This window comes from Gopherus flavomarginatus, chromosome 5 (genome assembly GCF_025201925.1).
Source record: "Gopherus flavomarginatus isolate rGopFla2 chromosome 5, rGopFla2.mat.asm, whole genome shotgun sequence".
Taxonomy (NCBI): Eukaryota; Metazoa; Chordata; order Testudines; family Testudinidae; genus Gopherus; species Gopherus flavomarginatus.
In genome coordinates this window covers 158,920,074-158,927,835 of record NC_066621.1, presented here as the reverse complement: position 1 = coordinate 158,927,835, position 7,762 = coordinate 158,920,074, and positions in this window count along the sequence as shown.

Sequence of the window (7,762 nt, the reverse complement as noted above, 5' to 3'; positions counted from 1 at the left end):
TCTGAACCATAGTGTGGCTAAATGATTGAGTGGGATCTGCCATATGAGAGATCTGGATTGTCCTCCCAGCTTGTGTAACCTCACAGTGGGGTAGGACTCTTGCTTAAAAAAATAAACGCTTTGAAAGGGTACTGAGTTATTAACCTGTCAGTACAAGTGAGACGTGAATGGCTGGTTCCTTGCCCAGTGCACCGTGTAGGGAGTGGGATCTATTATGCCTGGCTGTGCCTGGCCTGACTGGGACTAGTGGAGGTGCACAAAGAAACAGAGCAATGCATGTACCAGGCTAACTCAATGTTCACTGTTTTCTGGCAGCATGCCAAAAATGAGAAAGCAACATCCAGAGGACATGGTGATTTCTAATAGCGAATAACTTAGCTAATAAAAAGTAGTTTGTGGCAAAAGGACTAGCTCTCTGCCAAAATGTAAAGTCCTATTGCAAGTCACGGAATTCTTGAAAAAAATGTCAGTAAATCACATAGTATAGCACAAATGTTGAGGGACACTGTACATAAAACCTCAGTTTTTGCACTGTCCTCTTTGAATATGCTGATGAAAAAGCTGTAAGAGAATTAAGTGGCCTTTGCAAAATTTTATCTATTCATCTGCCCAGTGTCTGACTCACACTCTGTACTTTGCTCTTTGTTGGGAAGTCAGTAAAAGTAACAGCTAGATCATTTAAAACCCAAACAAATGTAAGCCTCCAAAACAGATTTTCAAGGTAGATGCCAAATTCTCAAACAACCAAACACATTTTACCCTGGGGGAAAGGTTGCTGGTTGTCTCCTGATTCTCCAGGAGAGGGCAGCAGAAATAATTTTTTAATTGAACAGCTATGTCAGATAGGGGTTGCAAGAGTAGACTCCTCTGTCCTTCCTCTTTATGGTTGCAGTTAGCCATACTGTGTATCTGGGGCTAAGTTTTAAACTTGTACTGGTTTAATGTGCCACTTTTAGTCAAGTGAATCAGTCTCCCTGCTCCCACTTTCTCACCTTAATTCTGTCTCTCATACACTCTCTCATCAATATAACTGGGACTATTTGTGCTGAAGGACTAAAGACATATGTTTGTTCCACAATGGCTTTTCCAGGAAAATATTTTGCAAAAACATGACACATTCAAGAAGTCAAAGCCCTTTTAAAACGTGCTGGACCTTCACCAATAGCAAGCAGCTTGTATTGTAGCATTGTGTGATGTTACACATGCAAAGGAAATAAGAGCAATGTCATTCATCAGCTTTTTGGTTCTGCCACATCCCCCAGGTTTGCAGCTAGGCACAGCTGAGGTGGAATGAATGTCACAGCCAGAAAGCTGGTGACCCATCTCAGTCAAATACTGGCATTGCTGATATTAATATCGCTGCTTCATTTAAAAAAACAAACAAGAACTTTTGAATTGAAACTGCCAGTAGTCGTATAGCCCATGTTCCTGGCATTCTTACCTTTGTGCTCCTCATTCCCTTCCTGCAGATTTCAGGAGAGAAATTTTTAATGCACCTTAGGATCGAGCTGGAGCCAAGAGGGGTCCTAGTTCTCCAGTCCCTCCCCCCCGAGCCATAATCCCTTCCACCCGTGCCAGGAGTGGCCACGCTTACTCCCCGCTTCTCTTCTAGGAAGAGTATTATTTTGTGTCTCATCAGATAATGTGTTAATCATCTTCTATGTTTCTGTTGGGAATTTGGTAGAGGTTTAAAAAAAAAAGAGCAGACATAAGCAAAAGTTAAGACTAAAAGGGAAATAGGCTGAGATTATCTAACTCTTTAAAGAAGGGAGAAAGGGAATTTTTTTTTTTATTTTACTTTAAGCTGTGCATCACCCCCACTATGGAACTGCATTATGCCTGTTACACTTGTCCCCATTCTATTGTTTGTCAAACCCACTTTGATGTCCTGTCTTATATGTAGGCCCTGACAGTTCATGGGCAGGCTGCTAAACCTGCACAGACCCCAGTGACTTCAACAAGGCTCCACGCAGGTGCAGCAGTCCACTCACGTACTAGCAATTGAAAGAGTGGAGTCAAACTGTAAGCTTGCCAAGGCAAGCATTGTTTTACTCTGCACAACTGAATCGGATCTTAGTTAAGATCCCTAGTTGCTGCTGTAATACAAGTAACTACAGCAGAGCTACTCTCCTAAAAACTTGGCAGGGGCTACAGGACAGCTGAGAATTTGGGAGTCTAGGAACTGGAGGAGCCTGGAAAACTCTGAAATTGAAATGTGGCTTACATGAAAAATTGTACAGATAGAGTACACAAAGTTTAAGATGTGGAGAAATTGGAGAGGGTCCAGAGAAGAGCAACAAGAATGATTAAAGGTCTCGAGAACATGACCTACGAAGGAAGGCTGAAAGAATTGGGTTTGTTTAGTTTGGAAAAGAGAAGACAGAGGGGACATGATAGCAGTTTTCAGGTATCTAAAAGGGTGTCATCAGGAGGAGGGAGAAAACTAGTTCACCTTAGCCTCTAATGATAGAACAAGAAGCAATGGCCTTAAACTGCAGCAAGGGAGATTTAGGTTGGACATTAGGAAAAAGTTTCTAACTGTCAGGGTAGTTAAACACTGGAATAGATTGCCTAGGGAGGTTGTGGAATCTCCATCTCTGGAGATATTTAAGAGTAGGTTAGATAAATGTCTATCAGGGATGGTCTAGACAGTATTTGGTCCTGCCATGAGGGCAGGGGACTAGACTCGATGACCTCTTGAGGTCCCTTCCAGTCCTAGAGTCTATGAATCTATGAAAAGTTTCCCATACTGCTGAGATTGGGCTGGGGCACAATGTTCTCAAACATGCAGCGGTGGGAGCCTGAAACTGCTGAAGACTTTGTGCCCAGAGCTGACCCCTCCCAATCAGTCATACATAGCCACAGACTCGAGCGGGGTTAGAAAGTGACCATATTTCCTTTTCCAATTTAATTGTCACAAGGTCACTAGATACAAATGTCAAGACATGGAAGATGGAAAGGAAAGATGTTCTTGTTTACGATATGGCTGGGACTCAGAAGATCTGGATTCAATTCCTAGATCTGCCACACTCCCAGTGAGGTGGCAAAGTCTGCAGATGATACAAAATTACTCAAGATAGTTAAATCCAAAGTTGACAGCAGAGTTACAAAGGGATCTCACAAAATTGGAGGCCTGAGTAACAAAAAGGCATATGAAATATAATGTTGATAAAAGCAAAGTAATACACACTGGAAAACATAATCCCAACTGTACATACAAAATGATGGGGTCCCGGAGTCACAGTGGAGAGTTCTCTGAAACATCTGCTCAATGTGCAGGGGCAGTTAAAAAAGCAAACACGTTAGGAACCATTAGGAAAGGGACAGATAAGACAGAAAATATCAATGCCACCATATAAATCTATGGTACATCTACACCTTGAATACTGAATGCAATTTTGCTTGCACCATCTCAAAAAAGGTAGATTAGAATTGGAATAAAGTACAGAAAAGGGAAGAACAATTATTAGGGATATGGAACAGCTTCCATAGGAGGAGAGCTTTAAAAGACTGGTACTGTTCAGCTTAGAAAAGAGACGACTAAGGGGCATATGATAGAGGTCTATAAAATCATGAATGGTGTGGAGAAAACGAACAAGGAAGTGTTATTTACCCTTCCACATAACACGAGAATCAGGTCCACACCCAATGAAATTAAGAGGCATCAGGTTTAAAACAAACATAAGGAAGTATTTCTTCACACAACATACAGTCAAGCTGTGAAACTCGGTGCCAGATGTTATGAAGGTCAAAAGTATAACTGGGTTCAAAAAAGAATGTGAGAAGTTCATGGAGGGTAGGTCCATCAATGCCTATTAGCCAAGATGGCCAGGGGCACACCACCATGGTTTGGGTGTCTCTAAACCTGTGACTGCAAGAAACTGCTACTGGATGATTGCAGATGTATCACTCAAAAATTTCCCTGTTCTGGTCATTCCCTCTGAAGCATCTGGCACTGGCTGTTGTTGGAAGACAGGATACCAGGGTGGATTTGATTTAAATCACTAGTCAGGAAGACTATTTAATCATGGATTTCTACATAAAAGTGCATTCTTGTTGGTTATTACCTTAAAACATTCTTCACAACTCAGAGATAGATGTGGGTTTCATTTTTAGAAGGTACACACTATACATTTCAAGTGATTTATTTTGAAAAGTTTTCAGATTAGTTTTACACTATATCAGAAAATGAATGATTGGTTATTTCATTTACCAAAGCTAATTGAAGCAGATATATATGAAGTCCTTGGGAGGTGAATTATCTCCAATTCAACTGGTTAGTCATTAATATTTGGGGGATTTTCTTGCCATGCTGTATTAGGAGGAGACCATCACCAGATAGATGTTTGTTTATCTAAAACAACGTTATGTATTCTGGATTTTTTTCTTCAACATCAAACATAATATTTTAACAAAACAAGCTATGAAATTTTGAATGTAATTAAACAGTAAAGTTTTTTAAAATCAGGTTTTTGTTAGAATTGTTTTTAACTAAAATAGTTAAATGAAATATATTAGAAAAAACAATTAAATCAACTATGTCAGCCAGGTTAACATGAGAAACTTAAAATATTGGCTTCTGAGCTAACTCAGTTATCTTCACCTTCATTTTCCTGTTTGTTCACAATCTGGAAAAGAGCTTTCCTGCTTTTTCAGGTCCCAAATGATTTCTTGGGATGCATCAGGCAGGCTATTTCCAGTAGAGATAAGGAGGTATTAGTATCATTATACAAGGCACAGGTGAGACCTAATCTGGAATACTGTGTGCCGTTCTGGTCTCCTGTGTTTAAGAAGGATGAATTCAAACTGGAACAGGTACAGAGAAGGGTACTAGGATGATCCGAGGAATGGAAAACCTGTCATATGAAAGGAGACTCCAAGAGCTTGGCTTGTTTAGCCTAACCAAAAGAAGGCTGAGGGGAGATGATTGTTCTTTATAAATATATCAGAGGAATAAATACCAGAGAGGGAGAGGAATTATTTAAGCTTAGTGCTAATGTAGACACAAGAACAAATGGATCTAAACTGGACACTAGGAAGTTTAGACTTGAAATTAGGCGAAGGTTTCTAGCCATTAGAGGAGAGAAGTTCTAGAATAGCCTTCCAAGGGGAGTAGTGGGGGGCAAAAGACATATCTGGCTTCAAGACTAAGCTTGATAAGTTTATGGATGGGATGGTATGATGGGATAGCCTAATTTTGGCAATTAATTGATCTTTGATTATTAGCAGGTAAATATGCCCAATGGTCTGTGATGGGATGTTAGATGGGGTGGGATCTGAGTTACTACAGAGAATTCTTTCCTGAGTGCTGGCTGGTGAGTCTTGCCCACATGCTCAGGGTTTAACTGATTGCCATATTTGGGGTCAGGAAGGAATTTTCCTCCAGGGCAGATTGGCAGAGGCCCTAGAGGTTTTTCATCTTCCTGTGTAAGGTGGGGCACGGGTCACTTGCTGGAGGACTCTCTGCACGTTGAGGTCTTTAAACCATGATTTGAGGACTTCAGTAACTCAGACATAGGTTAGGGGTTTGTTCCAGGAGTGGGTGGGTGAGATTCTGGGGTCTGCGTTGTGCAGGTCAGACTAGATGATCATAATGGTCCCTTCTGAGCTTAAAGTTTATGAGTCTATGAATTAGTCCAAATGAAGAAAATATTATTTCTACAGCCACAGAAGAAGCTACTACTGTTAAAAGTGAGATTATCACTTCAACAGTCTCTGAGTCTAAGTGCTTAAGTGACTTCCATCAGTTCACTAGTGTGACTTTCTTTAAAACATCATCAAACATATTTATTGAATGGTTCACCATTAGCTCTGCAGTTTATTATAGTTTGCATTACGGAGGGATGATTACTGGATATCCATGTCATAGCCAACTCCTCTTCTTCAGCAGCTAAGGTTTGACCCTGCTACCGAGTATTGAGAATATTTGCAAGAAAATGAGCTGGAGATAATGAATGGGACAAGCACTTTTTTAATGCTTGTAATTTAACTCTGTCATTGCATATTTCTCTTTTTTAAGATCTCCCTCACTTCCTTCCAAATTTCAACAGCATCAGCAATAAACCAGCGATTTCCCTGCATTTTGTTCAAGGTTACAGAAATAGGCTTCTGGGTAGTCAGCATGTGTTCAACACTTCTTTTAAGCCCAATATTGAGAACCTTATCTGTGAAAGTGCCATCTATTTTTTCATGATTTTGTTCACAAAATGTCATCAGATTAGGCCAGTTCTTGCTATAGTGCTCAAAACTGTCCACTATTGAGTCCCATCGCACGTCTTGTGGAAGAGTTAGCTTGGTTCCCTCCCACTTTTTTCAGAGCAGCTTCTACAAAGTTGTTTTGGAAGTATTTTGCAATGTCAACATTAGCCTTTATTTCTGGAACACTGAAGTCTTTGGCTATGTGGTGCATCAAATGAGCACTACAACTGTATGTTATTAGCTTGGGACTCCCTTCTAAATAATTTCCTCTCATCTTGGATACATTTGCAGCATTGTCTGTGGCCAAGCTGCGTACTAGACATTTGAATTTTTTTCCCCCCAGTTTGTTCTAGCTTTTACTGCTACCTCTTGTAGGTGTTCTGTTGTGTGCGCATTTCCTGATGTATCAATTGTTTCTGTAAGGAAGACGTTCCCTTCTTCTGCTGTCACACACGCACATACAACAGGATCATTGTGGACGTTGCTCCACCCATCAGGACTCAGGTTAACAATTTTACCCTCTAAACCTTTGGCACACTAGTCAATTTCTCTTTCATACACTTTATCCAGCAATTTGCCTGTGACATACACTCTGTTGGGTGGACTGTACCCTGGTCTTAATGATGGAACCATGCTAATGAATGTGGGTTCTCAATCATACAGAAAAGAGTTTGTTGCATAAACAAACCAGGCAATTTTTTCATCAATTATCTCTTTTTGTAATCTACTGGTTCTTATCACAAACTGATCTATGGTTGTTTCTGGATGATGGAGATTTTTTTTTCTTTTTGCTACAAGTGATCTACTGTGGTTATGTGACATACATGATATAACTGAAACACTATCATTCAGAGATAACTCTGAAACTATAGAAAATAATGGTGATCTTGAATCCTGCATGTTGAGGTTGGATTCTCCTAAACAAAATAAGTCAATGCAGTTACTTAATTATTATCACCATACTGCTCATTTAGTATTACTCATTGCATTCACTGACACTCAGTACTACTTTAAAGGTTAAATTGTAAAGGGAAGATCTGCCTATTTCAGCTATATTTTTTTTTATCACAACTGCATCTAAAATGATAGTACCATAGAGTAACAACTATATTTTTTGCTCAAACATGAGAATTCAAGAATAGTCCAGAAGGAAGACAGGCAGTCCTTAAGAAGTATGAAACAAAAAGGTTTACCAACCTGAAGATCCTGCATGTTCATCATCTTCAACGCAGCTTCCTCCTGAGAAGGAACGCTTCTCATGATGTTGTTTCATTTGGGCAACCAGGCCTTGCATTTCTTTGTTGCATTGTTTGTATTTTGCACACACACCTGTCTTACCCCCAGGGAGAGGAACTTCATTAAAATATTTCCAAACTGGGTCTCTTTTATGGCCTGCTGCCATTATAGCTTTTCCCTTCCAATGAAATGAAGGGTACACTCAGAAAGACCTCAAGGCTTCTGGCATATGCTGCTCTAACAGTTTCACTTTTCTTTCTACTGCCTGCCCCTCCCTTCTCACATTTATCTCCAGATTTCTTGTCCTTGTCCAGATCTATTCCGTCCC